The 24459-nt window shown below is 41.4% G+C and overlaps 1 protein-coding gene across 1 annotated transcript in view; it reads left to right on the forward strand.

Annotated features, from left to right (window-relative positions):
- Nucleotides 1-1115: 1115 nt before the first annotated feature.
- Nucleotides 1116-24459, forward strand: part of PLCH1 (phospholipase C eta 1) — a 201336-nt gene continuing 177992 nt past the window's right edge. Inside the window, exon 1 of the mRNA XM_073898324.1 lies at nt 1116-1338. The gene's annotated coding sequence lies outside the window, so the exon portion shown is untranslated. The remainder of the gene's footprint in view (nt 1339-24459) is intronic.

Consider the following 24459-nt stretch of genomic DNA (forward strand, 5'->3'; position numbering starts at 1 on the left):
ACCCCCCACACTAACTGTCCGTCAAAGCGGACGGGCAGCCCGGCCCGGGTCTCCTAGCTCGAGCACTCATTTGTAACTTCCTGAGCAAATTCACGCATGAAAAAGAAAATGACTTTAGTTTATGTTGTCACTAAGCCCAGAAAATCCCTGCCAACCCTATCCTGCCAGCTTTTCTAGGACCTTCTTATTGGTGGAGAATTTTAAACTGAAGGTGAGTGAGGAGCAGAGTCTCGAAGTCCCTCCCAGCCAGGCTTTGAACTAACAATAGGGCAGGTTGAATGAAGGCTGATAAATGCAAATCCTGGAATCTTGAGACCGGATCACACGGTGGCTGCCTAGGCCGGCGGTTGTCAGCCTTCCCGCCGCCGCACCAACCTGGTCAATGAGCACGTCTTTGCGCCCAGTAGATCTCGTCGTTTCCGTACTATTTGAGTGCCTACTGTGTGCAGGCTTTCCTCCCCCGTGGCTGTGCTCTTACTCACCGCAGGTTGGACGCTGGAGTCTGCCAGCCATTAAATTAATTTGATTGCACAATTGACCCGTTAACATGTAGGAGAAGCATCTGGAAGAAGAGACGGCGGGCGAAATAAGAGTGTTACCTACACTCCCTCTTGCTCAGTCTTAGCTGCACTTTACTCAAGGCAGATCTCCTTGATTATAACAGCATAATAAGTGCTAGTTTCTTAGAATGGCAAGAGAAGGTGACAGAAGATGGGCGGTTCGAGATTTTCTTTAAGGTGTGGTTCCGACACTTTTTTACTTTAGTGCAAGCTGCAAACCGTTCCCATTCTCTGCTCTCTCACTTCCAACTTTATTTCTCCAAACTTCTTTATCCTACAACCATGGAAGCTCTTGGGAACACAGCCTAAAACGGAGTGTCCCTGGGTTTGGGGAAGCTTTGAAACCTGGCTTTTGCCTGCCAGAGAGCCTCGCAAGGGCGCGTGGCCCAGGGGTCCAGGTCCAGCCCTCGGGCCCCCTACCCCTGGCGGGCTGGGGCCCTTGGAGGCGGTGGGAGCTCCAGTCCACTCTCTCTGGCTCCAGTTCCTGATTTCCTCGGGAGCTGCGGGGCTGGGAGGGAGGGGGCTCCAGTATGAGCGTAAGGATTTGAATGAGAAAGCAGGTTGTGGCGGCGGCGCCCAGCTCTTCCCAGCGCGTCCCGGGGGCTTCTGCTGGCTGTGGGGAGGAGTGCGCTTCTGGGGGGCTTTTCTGGCCCTCGACAGGTCTTTCGACTTGGGAGTCACAGGGGCCCACAACTCATCACCCCAGCACTTTGGAGGTTGCTCCTGTGCCAAGGACTCCCAGGAATCCTTCAACTGCTGAACACTCAAAGTTGGGTAGGTCAGTGCTTTGGGGGGGACCAGGCGGAACGAGAAACGGAACCTGGTAGACCAGACCAGGTGTGCAAAAGAGCAGGTGGCCCGAGTTCCTCTCTCTTGTCCCGGCTCTTTAGGACTGTGTCAGTATTGTTGTGCGTGGGGAACCCCCAAACCCCCTGTGCGGAGAACTGGACCACCGCTGGTCTTGTGTGTGTGTGTGTGTGTGTGGTGGGTGTCTCGTAATTCATAAGATGTGGGTATGCGTGTGCCCGCACCAGAATTTAATTCGCGAGTCGCCCGTAGTGGTGAGCGGGGTTTCGCCCGTTGGAGGGTGAAGCTTTGCTGCAAGATGCTTCACCCACACGCGGGGTCCCAGGAACCCGTCTCTGACCTCCCCACAGCTCCGAGAGAGCAGGTCCGCGTTTCCCAGCAAGGGGAGTGCGGTGTCCATTACACTTGGGGAGTCTCACGGCTCTTCCTGCGCTCAGTGACCCCACTCAGGACCCTCTCGGAGAAGACCGGGTACGTTCAGCGCCAGGAGGATTTACTCCATTACCCTTTCCTGGAATAAACGAGAGCACCAGAGCGACGCCGAGCGGGGCGGTGGGGGCAAGTCCCGGCCGCGCGGCGTCGCTCTCTGCGCCTGCGCCGGGTTCCCATGGCGACGGCGCCGCGAGTCCGAGATGCCACCCGGTTCGCCCCTAAGCCCAGTCCCCTGTTGAGCGTTGCGGGCGAGAGCCCCTTCTCTCCTCCTCCTTTTCTTTGTTATTAGTAACTCGGGATGAGTTTATGATTTCATTTTTACGTTAGCAGTTCAGCATTAAAACAATAACCAGCTAAACTGAAATGGAAGACTGTCCCCAACCCCCCCGGCCGTTTCGCATTACCATTTTGAACTTAGACGGAAGAACATGGTGAGAAATTGCTTATTGGGGGCAGTAACTGAGATTGTACTCCCACTGAATAAAATATATTTCCTTGGAGGTGAGATATTTTTAAAAAATTCAGTCCGGTGCTTGCTCTTGAGTATTAAGGTTACAGACTTGTGCTTCCTTTATGCAGGTGGTGAGTGGGATGTGTGCAAACTCGAGCACCTGTGTCCTCCTTATGGCATGTTTGTGAAAAGAGATGAGCTCCAACATGGACCGAAGTAAAATGCCAATGAAAAAAAACAAAGGCTTTCCCAGAGGGGGTGATTGTTTTTCCAGTTGCCCCTCAGTTTTGGTCACTTCTGGGGTTAATCTGCAGGGAATGTTTCAAGAAGCCTTGAGGGGAACCAGTCAGATTTCTCAAGCCTCCTGTTAAACGTGTCATTTTCCTTTTCTTGAAATTGTGAGTCTTGACGGCTCTGTCCCTTTCCAGAAATCCCACTTATTTACACACAGGTTAGCATTTGGCAAGGGTACACACCTTAAGGGTTAGGTAGAAGGAGCTGCATCTTGTTGCTCATTTTTCTAAGGCTGCAGGATTTCAATATTTGGCAGCAGGATTAATATGCTTACTTGCCATTAAATAAACATTGGTTAATATCAGCATAACTAATAAAAGTTTAAAATGGAGTTACTCTTTCTGGAATAAAGTGTGGCATAAAAATACCCTAGATGAAGTACTAGGGGTACTGTCTTGCTGTACTCTACTTTTAAACAATTTGCCTTCAAGAATAGCAAATGTTTGTGAGTGGTAGAAGTTTTCAGACAATATCCTTCCACCATCAGCAAAGAAAGTCAACCTAATATTACTTTCCAGATGATTAGCAAGTAACGTGCTGTTAAAGTTCTCTCCCCCCATCCCATTCATTATAAATGCCTAGATACGATGTAATCCATCTAGTTCAAGTGTTAAAAAATGTCCAATTGAGTTTTTTCCCCTTTTCTCATAATTAAAAAAAATAGAAAACTCTTAATTTTCAGGTTCAGATACTTTGTGACCCTATTTGGCGGTTTGTAACTGGCTCCAATTCCCTAATTCTCAGTGACATGTGTTTCTGCTGGTTCCAGGAGGTAAACTGCAGTTTAGCAGATCACGGGATAATGAGATTGCGAGTGCTTGGGGGAAGGCTGGGGAAAGGCACTGGGAAGGAGACAAAGGGAGGGAAGGTTGTTGGGCAGAGCCAGGATTTATAGCTGCACCAGATTCTGCATAAAAGCTGTGAAAGGTCCTTGCGTCTGTCTTCTGGATACATTTTCTCACATCATCAGTATCAATTAAACTTATTTTTAGAATCAGTCTTCTAAATAATTAGGATAGACTTATAAAAATAGAATATTATAATGGTGCTTTATGTTAGCGTGCCATAATGGAATATACTGGAAAAACTCTTAATTAAATGTTTTCTATGTAATTTATTCATTTAATCCAAAAAGATTTATTGTAAACTATATATAAGGCAAGATGAATCAATCCAGAGTCCTGCCTTCAATAACCTTAGAGTCGAATTCTGAAATCATTCTAACGCTGTTTCAGGTTTTCAGAGTAGATACTTACAGTGCCCTTAAAGAGAACAGTTGATTTAGTCTTGAGCAATCACACATCTAGATTCAGAAACAAATGCTTAAACTTCAATTTAAAAAATACCCTGAACACTGTTTTTGAGCATTTTAGATAAAAAATACATATAGTAAGAAGCATTGTGTGCACCTATTTTTTTTTTTTTTTTTTTTTTTTTACATTTTTGTAGTACAGACTGGGACCTAAAACTTACTGTCTTCACAAGTGCAGCACTGAGTTTGGGAGGAACAGAAAAACCCTGTAATTCTCAGGTTTCTTAGATGAAGATAAGGTGAGTGATTCAGTAGTCCTTTGTTCTCGTTCCATGTTTCGTGACATCATAAACCTCCTGCAGCTCCCTTCTAAGAATAGTGTTGGTCCGCACGCTTGAAGGATCATGACTGTTATTTCTCTGGGGAAAAAAAAGAGAGATGTAAAATTATGATAGAAGGATGAAAGGAATACAGTAGGGCATTTATACATTTTAACTTTTGAGCTGGCATACTTCTAGGCATTTTTACTGAGTTTAGACTCTATTGAAATCCACTAGAGCCATGACACCTCCCCTGGCATAATACTGACCAATATTGACAAACTCTTCCTCTTTAGTAGAACACAGAAGGGTAGGGAGGTGGTAGTCTCTTTTTTTCCCTACCACCTCATGGGTTTAACAACAGTATCAGGTCAGAGAATCTTGCTGAAGAGCATCCCTATTTGGTTATTGCTCTTTGTCTAGGAAAATCAGATTCAGCTGTGAAGTGTGGACCAAGTGGTGCAGAACTCATTACTTTGAACAATGCCGCCTCGGCCTGGGAAGCATGTTTTCTCTTCTAACTCGTAGGGGCTTATTCCAGGCTGGCTTTGCTCACAAGGAAAATCATTTAGACACAGTTCAGTGGACACTCACTCACATCTCTTTGACATCCATGACCATTTTTGTTTAAGGAGAAATCAAGGACTGCTGTGGTAGGGTGTGCCGAATTAGAAGTGCATTTTAAGAAGTCCACGAAGAAGTTTACACAGCTTTGTCTTATTATCATCAGAGTCTGTGTCTTCTGTGCTTCAAAGTAGAAGAGGACAGGATGGGTGCAGAGGAAACACCAGGAGAACTTTTGTAGCAAAGTTAAAAACATTCTCACCGGCTCTGTATTTTGGATGCACTAAGCTAAGCACCTGTACCTCACTATAGTCATAAGATTACAGAGCCAGTTTCTGATTTCTAATAATCCTGCTGTTTCCGGGAAATCAAGGGCAGGCTCCTATGAAATCCTTGCTCTGGACTTGAAATTACTATCGTTGTACAGATAAAATGTCAACAGCAATGTCATATGATTTAATCTAATTTCATTGGGTGCCAAAAAGTGGGCACCTTTTGATTATATATTTGGTTATACACATGTGTATCGCTTACGAACACATGGCTTGCATATATGAAAAAGAGTCTTTTTTCACTTAGTATCTATTTTGGCCTGAGGAATTCTGGCATCATTATGACTTAATATAATGGGGAACAGTTTTTCTGGCTATTTATTTAGTAAATATCTTAAGGAGTTCTGGAAGAAAAGGAGAAAATGAACATTAATATGTTCCAACCACATGCCTAGACATTTACTGTCTCTTTAAAGCCCACAATAATCAAGAGGCAGGAATTATGTAACTGATGAGACTCACAGAGGCTTGTTTCTTTGCCCAAGATCTAAGCCAGCGTAGAACAAACTTGGAATTTGAGGTCTTTCTGCCTATACGTTCTATCGTATCATGTTGCTGCTCAGGAAACAAAGACTAAATTTACAAAAAATACGGAGTTGGTTTTCTTTTCGGACTCACAATTCTATCCAAAGTACGGATAGCTAGAAATGTTTCTGATCGGCTTCTTGGTGAGTGGAGAAGTTGCATTCACTATATGGAGTTGAGAAGGTTATAAATTCAGGCCTGGTTCCAGAAAAACAGTCAAGACTTTGTTTATAAACTGTGTTGGCTATTTGTTTAGAAGTGAGGGGTGTTTAGGTTCTCTTCTGCAGAGGCTTTTCCACATCAAAGTGGCCCACTTACTTATCACTTCTGGATTGTTGTCAAATTGTGGTGGGTCTAAGAGGACCCCTCATGATCTTAATGTGTGTTTTCTGGCATCCCAAGACTTAGATATTGGCTTTATCGTATATAACCTTTGTCCACCTATTTCCTTGAAATAGTATTGAGAGACTTACTGCTGGAATGAACCAGAGGGTGTCTTCCAAATTAGAGATCAGAATTATTTGGATAGTTGCTGAAAATTTATGAACTTAAGCTAGAGTTTTGGTGCTCCTAAGACAGCTCTGCTTTGTTGTTGGGAAATTGAAACTGGATTATACTGGACTGGTTTCAGATCTGTAGTATTTTTGAGCTGGTTTATCCACGCAGAAACAAGCTTAGGAATGTCCACACTTACACGGCTGAGCTGGGGCTTGAACCTTGACGTTGCCCGCAGACCTCTGGTGTAGTGTCCTTGGTAGCAAACCATGCTTTAAAAGCACACCTCTCTCCCGGGCCTTCTTTACTCCCTATGTCTGATGCTAGTGGGAAAGCGAAGCTTGAGGGTTTCAGAAAATGGATGCTGGGCTCCACTTTGGAAATCAGTCTCGGCTTCAGGTACCAAACGGGACCCTGGAGGGTTCTCTGGGTTTCCCTCTTCTTGAGTCTCTGTGGCTTACCCTACTAGTGGCCTCTTTTCTCTGTGGCTGGTTCTTCTGTACTTCAAAAGGGACTTAGGCACCTGTCCAGCTGTTCAGATGCCAATGAATGATCAATTCCCACCGAAAGGCAGAAGGTTTTAGATTAGCGCTAGCATATGTAGGTTACTGATTAACTCATCTGAGGCAATCCTGGTTTCTTTTCATCTGCCTTTGCTTCCTTGTTGCTAATCCACAAGAACCAAACCTTCGAATTCAGCTTCCTACTTCCCTCTTCTCTCCCTCTTCAGTTTCACTGAAGGCCCCTCTGAACCGTGGAACAGAACAGGTCTCCGGGGGTGTTAATGTTACCTCTGCAAAACTACTTTGAAGATCTATACAGTTTTTTTCAGGAATCAGAATCGTGGACCAGAAACTCAGTGAGTTGATTTGTCGTGTAATTGTATGCAATTTAGTTTTGTAGATCTTTTTTTTTTATTCCAAACAACTCTTTCTTAACTTTGAGTGATATAGGAGATATTGAAAAGAAACATCTTTTTTTTAAGATTTTATTTATTTATTTGACAGAAAGAGAGACGCAGCGAGAGAGGGAACACAAGCAGGGGCAGTGGGAGAGGGAGAAGCAGGCTTCCCGCTGAGCAGGGAGCCCGATGTGGGGCTCGATCCCAGGATCCTGGGATCATGACCTGAGCCAAACGCAGACGCTTAACGACTGAGCCACCCAGGCGCCCAAGAAACTTATCTTTTTAAAAGAGATTTCTTTATAGAAAAGAGTAATGTGTTCATATAAGGAGTTAAAATTATGTAGAGATCCCTTGATTTTTATATCAATTTAAAGACTTGGTTCCATACAACCATTTGTGTAAAAGAGAAGAAAAGGGAAGGTTGAGGAAAAAAAAAAAGGGAGGATTTCCTTGTATGCATATAGAATATCTCTGGAAGAATATATATGAAACTAATAATGTTGGTTGCTCGGAGACAGTTATGAGGTAAGCTATTATTGTATACCCTTTTGTGCCTTTTGAATTTTGAAACTTAAACTTACTAAAGTAAAAAAAGAAAGAACACTTGGGTTTCAATAATAAATAAGTAATCATATCTTGACTCCTAAGTGGTAGACGTAGGAGACTGGGAAGAAATTTTAAAGAAAAGTAATTTTCTTACTACCTTTTTTTTTTTTTAATTCCAGTATAATTAGCATACAGTGTTATATTAGTTTCGGGTGTATAATGTAGTGATTCAACAATTCTATACATTACTCAGTGCTCATCACAATACGTATACTCTTAATCTCCTTCACCCGTTTCCCCATCCCCCCTACCTACCTCCCTTCTGGTAACCACTAGTTCTCTTTACTTAAGAGTGTTTTTTAGTTTGTTCTTTTTTTCTTTTCTTTGTTGTTTGTTTTGTTTCTTAAATTCTACATGTGAGTGAAATCATATGGTATTTGTGTTTCTTTGACTTTTTTCACTTAGCATTATACCCTCTAGATCCACCCATGTTGGTGCAAATGGCAAGATTCATCCTTTTTTATGGCAGGGTAATATTCCATTGTATACATAGATACCACATCTTCTTTATGGGTTGCTTCCATAATTTGGCTGTTGTAAATAATGCTGCAATAAACATAGGGGTGCGTATATATTTTCAAATTTGTGTTTTTGTATTCTTTGTGTAAATACCCAGTAGTGGAATTATTAGATCATATGGTAATTCTGTTTGTAATTTTTTGAGGAACCTCCACACTGTTTTCCACAGTGGCTGCACCAGTTTGCATTCCCACCAACAGTACACAAGAGTTCCTTTTTCTCCACATCCTCGCCAACACTTGTTGTTTCTTATGTTTTTGACTTTAGCTGTTCTGTCAGGTGATATCTCATGGTTTTGATTTGGATTCTTTCTTACTATCTTTTTAAGTCTCACCAAAGTTTACATTTAGTAATTTTTAAAAGCAGTTTTCCTTAAGCTCTTTTGGATTTCAATAACAGGGTTGGGGAAGTTTTTTGATTTTTTTTTTTTTTGTAGTTTTCTTCCCTCTCATAAAACATCACCTATGGGCTGCAGTCAGACTCAGTGGGCCAGTGGCACTCAGACTTGTCCCATCCCTGAGCAACTAAAACCGTCTTCTGCTGGCAGTGTGTCTATGGCGCAAAGGCTAGAAAGTACCCTCCACCCCCTGCCCCATTATTTTCTCTCATAGAGGACTCCCTGCATTGTGATTATTTTTTTATTTTCCTGAGCAGTATCTGAATGTAAATGTCAGAGGAATCTTTTATTCTCCAATTGAAAAAGAAAAAAAAGCTTGTATACAAATGTCTTATTCTGAACCCTAGCTTTTTTTGTTTGTTTGTTTTAAATGGGTTGTGAATTGGAAGTATTTTTCTGTTTACTGAGTGAGTCATTAAAATACAGTCTTGGAAGAGAGTGAACGCAAACTGTATACAAACTTCTTTTTCACTTGTCAAAAGAGAGAAATGTGAAAACTATTATTTAGCATCCAAGTTTCAGTCAAAAGCAAAAACTCAAGTCAAGACCAGTTCTCAACGCATTCTTAAATTTCTCCTCTCAAATTTGGTGAAGTAAAAAATTATATATCTGCTTACAAAATTCTTCCTTTTTTAAGTTTTTTTTAAAGATTTTATTTATTTATTTGACAGAGAGAGAGACAGTGAGAGAGGGAACACAGCAGGGGAGTGGGAGAGGGAGAAGCAGGCTTCCCACCGAGCAGGGAGCCCGATGCGGGGCTCGATCCCAGGACCCCGGGATCATGACCTGAGCTGAAGGCAGACACTTAAGGACTGAGCCACCCAGGTGCCCCCCCCTTTTTTTAAAGTTAACTATTTTTCTTTTTCTTTTCTTTTTTTTTTTAAGTAGGTGCCATGCCCAGCCATGGAGCCCAGTAAAGGGCTTGAACTCCCAACCCTGAGATCAAGACCTGAGCTAAGATCAAGAGTCAGACACCCAACCTACTGAGCCATCCAGGCACCTCTCCCCCAAATTCTTCTTCTTTTTTCTTTTTAAAAATTGTATCTATTTGTTTTAGAGATTGAGGGGGAGAGAGAAGGTGAGTGGGGGAATGGGCAGAGAGAGAGACTCTCAAGCCGACTCCACGCTGAGGCCCACGCCCCTTGATCTCATGACCCTGAGATCATGATCTGAGCCAAATCAAGAGTCGGCTGCTTGACCACCTGAGCCACCCAGGTTGCCTCCTCCAAATTCTCCTTGCTACGTTACTTTTTATTTGTTAGAAAAGAATGACTGAATAGATCATATGTTCTTATGTTTAACAATTTAAAAAACTTAGAAGGGCATCTAGTGAAAATTCTCTCTCACGTCTGTCCCTCAGCCATCCAGCTGTTTCTCTAACAGACCAACAGTATTACTGATTTCTTATGTATTTTTTTTCAAAACAATACATGTGTGTAATTATGTGTATAATATACAGAGTAGTCTCTCTTTTTTTTAAAATTTTTAAAGATTTTATTTATTTATTTGACAGAGACACAGCAAGAGAGGGAACACAAGCAGGGGGAGTGGGAGAGGGAGAAGCAGGTTCCCGAGGAGCAGGGAGCCCGATGCGGGGCTCGATCCCAGGACCCTGGGATCATGACCTGAACCGAAGACAGACGCTTAACAACTGAGCCACCCAGGCGCCCCCAGGGGCCCCCAGAGTAGTCCCTCTTGTCTGCGGTTTCACTTTCCTCAGCTTTAGTAACTGGAAGCAGGAGATCCTCCTCTGACTTTTTGTCAGAAGGTGAGTCACAGCCTAACGTCTGTCACACTGCCTACGTCACTCACCTCTCTTCATCTCCTCACATAGTCATCACGTGAGTACAGTACGAGATATTTTGAGAGAGAGACCACATGTATTACATACATAACTTTCATTACAGTCTATTGTCATAATTGTTACACTTTATTAGTTATTATTGTTAGTTTCTTACTGTGCTTAATTTATACATTAAGCTTTATCATAGGTCTGTATAGGGGAGAAAACGTTGTAGGTAAGAGCCCATAGTAGGTATATCCACCATTTTAGGCATCCACTGGGAGTCTTGAACATCTTTTGTGTGGATAAGGGGGGGACTGCTCTATATGCAAATACATATAGATGCTTTTATCCTCCTCTCAAAAATAGTAGTGCACTAGTTACTTGATTTTGCATTTTTCTTGTAACAATGTAGTTTATCATTCTATATCAGCCTATAGAGCTTCTTAATTCTTTTTTAAAAAAATTATTTCTTTAGAGCAGTTTTAGTTCAGAGCAAAATTGAGGGGAAGGTACAGAGATTTCTCACATACTCCCTGTCTCCACCTGTGCACTCCCTCCCCCATTATCAACGTTCCCCACCAGAGTGGTACATTTATTACAATTGATGAACCTACATTGACATCATTATCACCAAAAGTTCATGGTTTACCTTACGATTCACTCTTGGTGTTGTAAATTCTATGAGTTTGGACAAAGGTATAATAACATGTTCCCATCATTATGATTTTGTACAGAATATTTTCACTATTGTAAAAATCCTGTGCTCTGCCTTTTCATCTCTCCTCCACCCTTCAATTTCTGGCAACCGCTGATCTGATTTTTTTCACTGTTTTGTCTTTTTCAGAATGTCAGATGGTTGAAATCCTATAAAATGTAGCCTTTTCAGATTGGCATCTTTACTCAGTAATATGCATTTAAGGTTCTTCCATGTTTTTTCATGGCTTGACAGCTCATTTCATTTTAGCACCAAATAATATTCTATTGTCTGAATGGACACAGTTTGTTTACTCATTTACTTGCTGAAGCATGTCTTGGTTGCTTCCAAATTTTGGCATTTATGAATACAGCTGCTATAAATACGTGCAGGTTTTTCTGTGAATATAGTTTCTTTTTAAAGATCTTATTTATTGGGGCGCCCGGGTGGCTCAGTCGTTAAGCGTCTGCCTTCGGCTGGGGTCATGATCTCGGGGTCCTGGGATCAAGCCCCACGTCGGTCTCCCTGCTCCACGGGGAGCCTGCTTCTCCCTCTCCCACTGCCCCTGCTTGTGTTCCCTCTCGCTGTGTCTCTCTCTGTCAAATAGATGAATAAAATCTTAAAAAAAAAAAAGATTTATTTGTCAGAGAGTGAGAGAGCACAAGCAGGGGGAGCGGCAGGCAGAGGGAGAAGCAGGCTCCCTGGAGTCCGATGTGAGGCTCGATCCCAGAGGACCCTGGGGGATCATGACCTGAGCCGAAGGCAGACGCTTAACGACTGAGCTACCCAGGCGCCCCTCTGTGAACATAAGTTTTTAACTCCTTTGGGTAAATAACAAGGAGCATGACTGCAGAATTGTATGGTAAGAGTATCTTCAGTTTTGTAAGAAACCACCAAAACTGTTCCAAAGTGACTATACCATATTACTTCCTACCAGCAATGAATGAGAGTTCCTGTGTTCCATATCCTTGCCAGCATTTGGTGTTGTCAGTGTTCTGGATTTTGGCCCCTCTAATAGTTATGTAGTGGTATCTCATCATTATTTTAATTTTCATTTTCTTGATGACATATAGGGATCATCTTTTCATATGCCTATTTGCCATCTCTATATCTTCTTTGGCTGGTGCCTGTTAAGATCTTTGGCCCATTTTTAGTTGGATTATTTTCTTGTGTTTTGAGTTTTTTGTGTATTGTGGATAATACTCCTTTTTCAGTTGTGCCTTTTTTTTTTTAAGATTTTATTTATTTATTTGACAGAGAGAGGGAACACAAGCAGAGGGGTGGGAGAGGGAGAAGCAGGCTTCCCGCAGAGCAAGGAGATGCAGGGCTCGATCCCAGGACCCTGGGATCATGACCTAAGCCGAACGCAGACGCTTAACGGCTGAGCCACCCAGGCGCCCCTCAGTTGTGCCTTTTACAAATATTTTCTCTCAGTCTGTGGCTTGTCTTCTCATTCTCTTGTCACTGTGTTTCACAAAGCAGAAGTTTTTAATTCTAATGAAGTCCAGCTTATCAATTCATTCTTTTATTTTTATTTTTTTTAAAGATTTTATTTATTTATTTGACAGAGAAAGACACAGCGAGAGAGGGAACACAAGCAGGGGGAGTTGGAGAGGGAGAAGCAGGCTTCCCGCGGAGCAGGGTGCCTGATGCGGGGCTCGATCCCAGGACCCTGGGATCATGACCTGAGCTGAAGGCACACGCTTAACGACTGAGCCACCCAGGCGCCCCTTATCAATTCGTTCTTTCATGGACAGGGCTTTTGGTGTTGTATCTAAAATGTCATTGCCATGCTCAAGGTCATCTGAGTTTTCTCCTGTGTTACCTTCTAGGAGTTAAAAGTTTTGCATTTTACATTTAGATCTGTAATTTTGAGTTAATTTTTGTGAAGGATGTAAGGTCTTTGTCTGGATTCGTTTTTTTACATGTGGGTGTCCACTTATTCCAGCACCATTTGTTGAAAAGACTGGTTTTGCTCCATGGTATTGCCTTTGTTCTTTGTCAAAGATCAGTTGATTCTATTTTTTTTTCTTAGTGAGCTCTATATCCAATGTGGGGCTTGAACACATGACCCCAAGATCAAGAGTTGCATGCTCTACTGACTGAGCCAGCCAGGTGCCCCAATCAGTTGATTCTATTTATGTGGGTCTATTTCTGCACTGTCTATTCTGTTCCATCAGTCTGTTTATTTTTTTGCCAATTCCAGACAGTCTTTCTTAATTGTTGTAGCTTTAGAGTATGTCTTGAAGCTGAATAGTGTCAGTCTTCCAAATTTGTTCTTTTTCAATATTGTGTTGGATCTGCTGGGTTCTTTAATTGTTTTAATGGCTGCATATTTTCCACCAAATGGGTATACTGAAATTTTTAAAAATATTTTATTTTTAAGTAATCTCTATACCCAGTATGGGGCGTGAACTCACAACGCTGAGATAAAGAATCACATCTTCTGTGGACTGAGCCAGCCAGGCACCTCTGGATGTACTAAAATTTAACCAGATTAATGGACAGTTAGGTTGCTTCTGATATTTTGAAAACAATGGTGCAATGATTAACCTTAAATATATACCATATTACACATGTCTAAGTACAGCTATAGGATATATTTTTGGAAGTAGAATTGCTAAGTTAAAAGTATGTACACTTGTAATTTTGATAAATATTGCCAAATTGGCCTCCATAGAATTTGTATGTTTTTTACTCTTACCAGAAATGTATTACAATAACAATATCTCCACACTCTTATCAACAGTTTGTCACCAAACTGTTGATTTTTGCTAATCTGATAGGTAAAAATTAGCATCTTGGTATAGATGAAACTTGCTTTTCTCGTACTCTCTTAGGGGTGTGCAGAGTGTCACGGTAAAAGGTGTCACTTCATTTTTTCCAGTAGAGATCAAAAGATCAACTTTGAAAAAGAAACAAATGAGGGGCGCCTGGGTGGCTCAGTTATTAAGCGTCTGCCTTCGGCTCAGGTCTTGGTCCCAGGGTTCTGGGATCAAGCTCCGCATCAGGCTCTCTGCTCCGCGGGAAGCCTGCTTTTCCCTCTCCCGCTCCCCCTGCTTGTGTTTCCTCTCTCGCTGTGTCTCTCTCTCTCTGTCAAATAAATAAACAAAATCTTAAAAAAAAAAAGAAAAGAAACAAATTAATAGTTTTTTTTATTACTGCCTTGTAGAAGAACAGGGTCAGCACATTTAACTTTTCTTAGATAATGTGCATTTAGTTGCCTTTCAAATCTCAACGTTTCCCTTATCTCCCTAGGGCTAGGAGAGTTACTCTTTTTTGTTTTTTTTTTAAGATTTTATTTATTTTTCAGAGAGAGAGAGAGAGAGAGTGTGAGCATAAGCAGGGGGAGCAGCAGAGGGAAAGGGAGAAGCAGGCTCCCTGCTGAGCAGAGAGCCCAATGCGGGACTTGATCCCAGAATCCTGGGATCATGACCTGAACCTAAGGCAGACGCTTAAGTGACTGAGCCACCCAGGCGCCCCGAGAGTTATTCTTTGATTCCCGAAAGCACCTCCTGTCATACATGCTGGCAGGATGGTATGAACATCGTATATATTGGCTGTGGCCCTGCTTGGTTCCAGTCCTTGGAATTGAAGCTAGCTTGAATTCCTTATTGTCCTTTGTGGCTGCATAGGTTCTTATCTCCTAGCATTACTGAAGGAAAAGAGGAAATGTTGGACATTCAGACTTCAGTGGATTCTGATGCTGTTTGCTTGGATACTCAGGAGATCCCTGCTCTTCCTTGAATGGCGGTGAGATTCTCATGGAATAATGGAAGATTCTGAGGGCAGCTGTGAACAAGACCCAGCCACTAGAATATTGTATCCCCACTCCAGTTCCCATGATTTTAAAGTGAACATATTAGGTATTCAAGGGAAGGAAACTATGCAAGAGAATATAGTAAATGAAAACATAGAGGCCAGTGACAACCAGGAGTTAATTGCAATATCTTTAATCTTTTTTTGTAGTAGTTTAAGAAAAAACCCACCAAAATCCACATTACAAATTTCATTTAAGGAATTTATAATACTGTTTGGTTTTATTTCCCAATTTTTCTCATTAGTGTTTTCTGTGACACCTTTCTTTAGATGACAACTTCAGACAAGTTGGTTATTGGTTAGACTTAAGAAGAAAGAAGAACTTACAAGCTTGAAGCGATCAGTTAATGTGAAGTTCAGTGGATGTATTTAACTTGCAATATCTTCACTAGCTTCCTGTTTTTCCCAGAGCTGCTATTTTGTTTTGTTTTGTTTTTTAAGATTTATTTATTGGGGCACCGGGGTGGCTCATCCGATTGAGTGACTGACTTTTGATTTCAGCGTAGGTTGTGATCTCAGGGTTGTGGGATTCTCCCTCTCCCTCTCCCTCTGTCCCTCCCTGCTTGTGCACGTGCTATCTCTAAAAGAAAATAAATAACAAAATAAAATTAAAAAGGATTTATTTATTTTAGAGAGAGAGAGAACGTGCGTGCACATGCGTGCGTGGGGGAGGGGCAGAGAGCCAGGGAGGGGAGAATCCCAAGCAGCGCCACCCCCCCCACCCCAGCCAAGCGTGGAGCCGGTCATTGGGGTTTGTTCCCATGATCCCGAGATCACGACTTGAGCCTAAATCAAGAGTCCTGGTGCTTAACCGACTGAGTCACCCAGGCACCCCCCCAGAGCTTCTTAAGAATTAAGATTTCAGGGGTGCCTGGGTGGCTTAGTCAGTTGAGTGTCTGCCTTTACAGGTCATGATCCCAGGGTCCTGGGATTGAGCCCCACATGGGCCTCCCTGCTCAGCAGGGGAGTCTGTTTCTTCCTCTGCCACTGCCACTCCCCCTGCTTGTGCTCTCTCACTCTCTCTCAAATCAATAAATAAAATCTTAAAAGAAAAAAGAATTAAGATTTCAGCTCATGAAAAAGCTGATTTGCCACAACTTAAAAATATTTGGCTAGATTTTTTTTTATGCTCTCTTGAGCTTGACTGTGCTTATGACCAACTCAGGTTTAATATCCTGTCTCCTTTTGTAACTATTGCTTTGAGGACTTTTTATATTTCCTTCTTAAAATTTCTTTGAAATTCTTGGGGTGCCTGGGAGGCTCAGTTGTTAAGCATCTGCCTTCGGCTCAGGTCATGATCCCAGGGTCCTGGGATCCAGCCCCGCATCAGGCGCCCTGCTCAGCCGGAAGCCTGCTTCTCCCTCTCCCACTCCCCCTGCTTGTGTTTCCTCTCTCGCTGTGTCTCTCTCTGTCAAATAAATAAATAAAATCTTTAAAAAAATTTTTTTCTTATATCTGCATATAGCAGGAGCTTTCTGTTAATCAGTTAGAGGGTTAACAACATCTCTGCTGGCTTTAGAGAAACTAAACTTTCACTTTATTACTATTATCTTAGGCTAAAATCTTTATAAAATGTCTTAGTATTGCCATTATCCTTCTAAAGAGAGGTCTTTCTCAGGGCTTGCATTCTGAATAATTTATGTTTAAAACGTCCTTGGTGAAATGTTATTTTTACCAGTTTCCTTATATGTTCTTTGTTATATCACATTGCATTTAAACAGCATACTAATAATGTATGTTAGTAATTTTTACCTGGATAACTGAGAGCAGTATTTTGGGCATCTACTGTTCCTTTCTACTAAGATGTCCTTTCCACCTAACCCTCCCTTACCCTCTTCCCTCTTTTATTATTATTATTATTTTTTAAGATTATATTTTATTTATTTGTCAGAGAGAGAGAGATAGAGCGTGAGCATAAGCAGGGGGAGTGGCAGGCAGAGGGAGAAGCAGGCTCCCCACTGAGCAGGGAGCCCGGATGCGGGACTCCATCCCAGGACCCTGGGGTTATGGCCTGAGCCAAAGGCAGATGCTTAAACTACTGAGCCACCCAGGTGTTCCTTATTATTATTTTCTTAATTATTTCTTAAGTATGCTCTACGCCCAGTGTGGGGCTTGGACTCAAGACCCCCAAATCAGGAGTCACATACTCTACCAACTGAGCCAGCCACTCGCCCCTCCTCTTCCCTCTTTTAAACCAACTGATCCTTTGAGATGGGGCTCTATCCAGGCACTCTTTCCTGACTGCCTTGGTTTCTTTTTTTCAACTCCTACAGTATGCTTCATTTGCCATCTTTCATATATCCTGCCCTTTTCTGTGTAGGTTTTCTAGCAATCATTTTTGTTTCTCTGTATGTCCCGTTTTCCCATCTGGACTGTTAGTTTTTTTTTTAATTAATTTTTAATTTAATTTTTTTAAGTAATCTCTACTGTCAACGTGTGGCTCGAACTCATGACCCCCAAGATCAAGAAGTGCATGCTCTACCAACTAAGCCAGCCAGGCTCCACTGGATTGTTAGTTTCTTGATGGCTGGTACTATGTTTAGGCATCACTCCATCCCCTCAGTATCTATAGTGCCCATTGTAGGGTCCAGAGCATACTTGTGGGTTATTAGATTCATAAACTGATTGGGGGCAGTTTATAGCCTTTTGCATCTTAAAGGCCCCTGGACTCCTAGTTTTGGGCAAAAAAGGGGATGCACTTTGCTGCTTGCCCCGCTGTCTTCATTGGGAAGGAGAAGGAATGTTGACTGGAGGTTTAATTGACCAGTTGAAAGTAGATCTCTTATTGGAGGTACAGTCATTGCTAGGTGGAAGGGGTTGGGAAAGCAGGCAAATATGAGAATCCAACACATTTCCTGTGATAAGTAAGCTTCCTTCTTTCATTGTTGGGTGTGGAAGTAGAAGAAGAGGGTAAGGTGAACTCAGGAAAACTGGGAGATCTGCCCCTCTTTGGGAATGCCTTTTCTGAGAATTTTGGGCATCCTTATATATGAAGGAATTGGGGGCAGAGCTATTCTGAAGTCCATTTTCAATATTTAAAAAGTTTGGAAATTTCTGGTTTAGAGACTATTAGTATGAATCAAGCCTTTTTAGGTGTTAGAGCTACACATAGTAGATGAAATTAGAATTGTAAACAAAACAAAACAAAACATCTGGGGCACGTGGGTGGCTCAGTCGGTTAAGCGTCTGCCTTTGGCTCAAGTCATGATCTCAAGGTCCTGGGATCTAGCCCTGCACTGGACTCCCTGCTCAGCGGGAAGCCTGCTTCTCCCTCTCCCACTCCCCCTGCTTGTGTTCCCTCTGTCGCTGTGTCTCTCTCTGTCAAATAAATAAATAAAATCTTAAAATAAAAAAAAGAAAATAGGAAAGCCTGGATTTCATTAGTGACTCTGTCCTACCTAGTAGCATGTGCCATCTCTCTTTATCTTTCTGTCTTTCCCTCTCTTATGTTATTTATTGAGAAGCAAAATTACATGGATCTTAAGAGTGCAATCTTTGGGAAAAAAAGTGCAATTTTTGGAGTTAGATTTTTTTGACTTTAAATCCCAGTGTTGTCACTTGATAGGTGTGGACCTTAAGTCATTGCTTAACATCTCTGTGTTTCTGAAAAATGGGCCCTTAGGATCATTGAAAGGATTAAATAAAATAATACAAAATATTTACCACAATACCTGGCACGTAGTTAGTGTTAAAATATCAGCAGTTATTACAAAGTGACAGGCACCGAATTAATACATTTTTGGGCTAGATCAAGTCCTGATTTGGCTGTCGAACTCCAAGGCTCTGTGGCTTTAAATGTGAATTCCCAGTGTTGAGTTCTCTTTCTAGCAACATGGTTTACCAACACTCTGACTGAAATAATTTAAAGGTGCTGGATACAATGGAATGTTAAATGCAATGAACCAGTATGAGAGTAATGAATATTTAGGCCAAAAGCTAAGTGAGGAGGGATCTATTGCAAAGAAGCTGGCTTTTTCCTTGAGGGCATTTGCCAAACCAGTTTAACTTGTACTTCTTTTTTCATGGTCTTGGGGACACAAGGGATAAGAGACTAGGTAAGACATCTGAGTGGACCTTTTGGTTATAAACCTGGGACTCGGGTGAATTAGAGTGAAAAACAAAAAACTCCTCTCTCTTTCAAACTGTTTAAGACTGTAAGAAAAATCACCTATCAAAAACTCTGGTTCTGAATAAATGCTTGATATTTGGTCCTGAGAATTTGTGAAACTATACCAGCTCTAATACAGATGTGTATGTAGAATTGCAATAACTAGGTGGTCAGAAAAAACCTCAAGATGAAAATTTGATTTGAAGGAGTTCCTATAGGGTGACTGGCTGGCTCAGTTGATAGAATATGGGACTCTTAATCTCAGGGTTGTGAGTTCAAGCCCCATGTTGGGCATGGAGCCTACTTAAAAAAAAAAAAGCCTACATTGCAAGTGTCCCTGGTACTGTGCAAAAGTCAATTTCCACCTTTCTTTTGGAGGAATCTATTTTTGTCCTAGACTTCAGAGAATCCCCATCAATACAATTTGAACAAAAATAAGCATTTCATAGTAAAAAAAAATGACTAAAAACAAGATGTGAGCTGAAAAATAAGAAACTGTAAAGATGAACCAACCTATTTGAAAAACAACCATACAGAGCTTGAAAAAATAAAGATAGAATAATTGAAAATCAGAACTCAGTGAATGGATTTAACAATAGACTAATTCAGGCCGAATAGGGAAATAGTTAACTGAATGGTCCATCTGAAGAAAATTTCCAATGGTAACACAGAAAGGCAAAGTGATGAAAAACCCCAAAGAAAGGTCAATGGTGTGGAAGTTGGAGAATTCAGGTCCCACACGAGTTTATAGTTTCAGAAAGAGAAGAGAGAAAATGAGAGGAGACAACATTTAAAAGATAATGCCTGAGAATTTTCAAGGACCAAGAAAACACATCACTGCCCATAATTCATGAAGTCACATGAATCCTAATCATGAGTAAAAAGACTTCCACACATAGATAAGATATAATTAAATTGTAGAACATACAAGATAGAGAAGATCTTAAACAAGGTCAGAAAGGAGAGGCAGTTTATCTTTAAAGACATAAGGGGCACCTGGGTGGCTCAGTCAGTTAAGTGTCTGCCTTCAGCTCAGGTGATGATCTCAGGGTCCTGGGATCGAGTCCCGCATCAGGCTCCCTGCTCAGCGGGGAGCCTGCTTCTCCCTCTCCCTCTGCCGCTCCCCCTCCTAATGCTCTCTCTCAAATAAATAAATAAAATCTTAAAAAAAAATAAAGACATGATAAATTATCCTGATAATGCAGCAACAGAAGATAGAAGAGAATAAAATATTATCTTTCTTGTACTGACAGAAATTAACTGTCAGTTTAGAATTTTATTTCCATTAAAAATATCTTTAAAAAATGAGAGCAGAGACTTTGCAGACTTCACAAAAACCTAGAGTTTGTTCTAGCAGATTGTCACTAAAAGCGTATACTTTAGGCAGAGGAAAATTATTCCCAGATGGATGGCCTCAGAAACAAAAAGTAATGAAGAGCAAAGAAAGGGAAAAATTTGTAAGTTAAAGCACATTACTGATTGGATAAAATAATAGTGTCTTCAGTGGGAACTAGAAAAAATAAATGACGTAAGTTGGAGAAGTAAAAGGAGTTACTTTTTTTTTTTTAAAGATTTTATTCATTCATTTGACAGAGAGAGAGACACAGCGAGAGAGGGAACACAAGCAGGGGGAGTGGGAGAGGGAGAAGGGGGCTTCCCGCTGAACAGGGAGCCCGCCGCGGGGCTTGATCCCAGGACCCTGCGATCATGACCTGAGCCGAAGGCAGACACCTAACAACTGAGCCACCCAGGCACCCCAAAAGGAGTTAATATCTTATAAAGTTCCTGCATAGTTTGGGAGGAAGTTAGAGATACTGGTTAAATTTAGATCTTGATTAGTGAAGTATGCATGTTAAAATTTCTGAAGCAACCACTAAAAATGACTGAACAACTTTCTAGCTAATGGGGAAAATTGAAATGAGCTGATAGACATGAAAATCACTATATCTCAAAACTGCATAATATGGATTTTTTTCAAACACACATAGAACATTTATAAAAAGTGACTTCAAACTTTGTTACCAGGCAAGACTTAACAATTATTTATTTATTTATTTTTTAAAGGTTTTGTTTATTTATTTGATAGGGAGAGCACAAGCAGGGGGAGCGGCAGGTAGAGGGAGAGGGAGAAGCAGGCTCTTCGATGAGCAGAGAGCCCAATGCGGGGCTGGATCCAAGGACCCTGGGATCATGACCTGAGCCAAAGGCAGAAGCTTAACGACTGAGCCACCCAGGCACCCCGAAGTCTTAACAATTATTAAATAATTGGTATCATACAGACCAGATCTGTGACTACAGTGCAATTAAGCTAGAAACTGATAAAAATATAACTATGAGTAATCATAGAATGCTTCAAAAGACCTTTGCTTCAAAGAAGAATTCATAATGGAAATCAAAGTATTTTTAACTGGAAGATGAGAAAAATACTATGGGTCAAAATTCGGGGTTGGGAAAGCAGCTAATGAATGTATAAATGCTTATATTAGGAAAAACCCCCTGAAAATTAGCTAAATGTTGAAGTTAGAAGATTCAAAAAAGGTGCAAAAATAGATTCAAAGAAAATAGAATAGTAGTAATAATTTCCTGTTATTAGAGAGGATCAGTAATGACAAATTTTGGCTTTTGTAAAAGCTAGTAATGTTGATAAACATATGGTAAGATTGACTTAAATAGAAGAAGAGAACAGTATAAATAAACAATCTCACAAATGGAAAAGCAGATGTTGTAGATACTAAAAAGACAGTATTATGAACTAACATGCTAAAACATTTGAAAGCTTAGAGGAAATTAATAAATTACTAGACAAATATAACTTACCAAAACTGAATTTGAAAAAATAGAAAGGCTAAATAATCCTAGAATTTTTAAATAAAATAAACCGGTAGCCAAATATTTCTCTGAAAGGGAGGTCTAGCCTGAGGTGAGTTTATGGGCAAGTTCTACCAAACATTCAAGAAAAAGATAATTTCAAACTTGCATAAATCCTTCTGGGGAATAGAAATGCGTGTTATAAAACTCTAATAAGTTCAATACAAAAAGTGTCAAGAACAATAAGAGAAATGGAAATTGTAGGCCAACGTTAGGAATATACATGTAAAAATCATAAAACATGAGCAAGCTGAATCATCAATGTATTAAAGAGATAATACATTTTGAACAAAGTGGATTCATCCTGGAATTGCAGGGCTGGTTTAACATTGGAAAATTTACCACGTTAACAGATTAATGCTGAAAGATCATATCACATACAGAGAAAGTGTGTTAAAATGTTTAATGTCATTTAAAAAACTGTTTAAGAAATTGAAATAGAAGGGAACTTTCTTAATATGATAAAGAATATTTACAAATAATCTACAACAAACATCACTGTTAATGGTGAAACGTTGAAGTATTTTTTTTTAGATTTTAGAGCATTTTCAGCTCCTGATTGCTGTAAAGAAATAAAACACACCATCAACTTAGGGTTTAGTGGTGTCCCCTGTGAGCCTTAAAAAAAGTGAACAAAGTACCCTTTTATTTCTTTCCCTTTGTGTACATAGCTGGGAGAGGGCTAGCTATGGAATTAGGCTGTTTGTAGGGTCCTTTAACAACCAGTTTGGCAGTGCTTAGAAACCTGTGCGAAGAGGGGAGGGAGCTTGTGACAAGGGGTGCGGGGATGGATACAGGACAGAGACCTGCCAGTTGAGAAGTGGAGTGGGGCACCTCTGACCAGGGCCCTCCACGCCTCACCCAGGCAGGGTTCTGAACTGCTTTGAAAAGCTGGCAGTTTGGGTCTGGTCCAAAGGAAGAGGAGCTGTGGCCCTTCATACCCCATCCTTGCACTGTGTAATTCTCGTCACTTAAAACTAGTGGACAAATGCAAAGGGAGCAGCTTTCTTTGAAATCTTAGCTTTTAACTGGATTTGGTTTCTCAACTTCTAGGGATACCTGGGTGCAGAAATCCCCAAATGCGTTGTTAAAAGCCATGAGATGCAGGACGCAGTTTTGGAAACTTCTCCCCTATGCCTTCCTGTTTTTTTTTTGTTTGTTTGTTTTGTTTTGTTTTGTTTTTGTTTTTTAAGATTTATTTACTTATTTTAGAGGGGGAAGGGGCAGAGGGAGAGAGAGAATCTCAAGCAGACTCCCCGCTGAGTGCGGAGCCCCATATGGGGCTTGATCTCACAACCCTGAGATCGTGACCCGACCCGAAATCATGAGTTGGACACTTAACCAACTGAGCCACCGAGGCACCCCTGTGCCTTCCTTTTTCTAAGCACTTATTATTTTATGAACATTACTGTCAGAGCCTATTAATTATGTCTTTTATCTCCCAGCGAGGCTTCAAGAAAAGGAAATCAGTACTTCTCCATAGAAGTTAAATGCTATATTGCTAATGGGAATTAGCTGTGCTTTCTCAGGGCTATTTTAATTCATAATTAAAGACGAAGGGATTGGGATATTAAGGAGGGGTTGCCCATAATCCTTATGAATAGAGTGTGGAATATGAAAGGCTGGAAGCCCTGAGAGAGCATCTCATTCACCACCACCCCTTTTTCGTTACACAGATAAGGCAGCTGAAGTACAAGGGAGTGAAGAGATTTACCTGACAGTTTAGTTAGAGGTAGGGCTGGTTTGCACCTCTAGCCTCTTAACTTCCAGTCAGGCATTTTCCCAGTGCCCTTTGATGCCCTACTACATCCTGTGAACTAGTTACTCCTTTTCCAACAGCAGGGTGACTTTATGCATTATGTTTTAGTTTCTGGCTATCGCCTTCTTCCCTGTTGTTAGCAATTCGGAGAATACACAGGTCTCTCAGACAGTTTTCACAATGCTGCCTGGCCAGTAAACTTGGCCTTGGTGTTTCTGAACTTGGTCCAAGGAGCTCCAACTCAAATTTCATTGCTAAGAAACCTCCCACCATTTGATAACCAGAGGACTGACACTTTACTCTGATCCCTTGCAATCTGTCTACTTCAAAGCCTCCTGGCTGGAGGAACAGGGTATGCAGGTTTTTGAAGTAACATTTCATTTAAGCCTCTCCTCCTGCCTCCTCTCCTTCATTGATTGGCCCCTAGTGGAGTTGGATTGAAGGGTTGGGGTGGGAAGAATAAATCTTCCTGCCTATCACGAGTAACACAGCTCTAAGCTCCTTCCATGGGGAAGCAGAGAGTCAGGGAAGGAACACTGCAGGACAGAGTGTAGCCTTGGACTGGGCCAGTGGATTTGGAGTCAGAAGACAATGGTTTGCAACCTGTTGTTGCCTATTAACCTCTTTGAACTCATGCGTAATAATCAATGACTCCTAGGGCTATTGTAAGTGTCAGTTTTTTCTTTTCTTTTCTTTTTATAATTTAAATATTTATTTTAGAGAGAGAGAGTGCGCATGCACAAGCGGGGGAGGGGGAGGGAGAGGTAGGGAGAATGTCGAGTGGATTCTGCACTGAGCACGGAGCCCACCAAGGGGCTCCATCCCAGGACCCCGAGATCGTGACCCAAGCTGAAACCAAGAGTTGGAAGATTAACCGACTGAGCCACCCAGGTGCCCCAATAAGTGTCAGTTTTTCAAAAAGGCAAGATATAAATGGAAATAGTGTATAAACCATAAAGTGATTTGC

This window comes from Callorhinus ursinus, unplaced genomic scaffold (genome assembly GCF_003265705.2).
Source record: "Callorhinus ursinus isolate GAN/ISIS: 27379988/994484 unplaced genomic scaffold, GSC_fseal_2.0 scaffold1, whole genome shotgun sequence".
Lineage (NCBI taxonomy): Eukaryota > Metazoa > Chordata > Mammalia > Carnivora > Otariidae > Callorhinus > Callorhinus ursinus.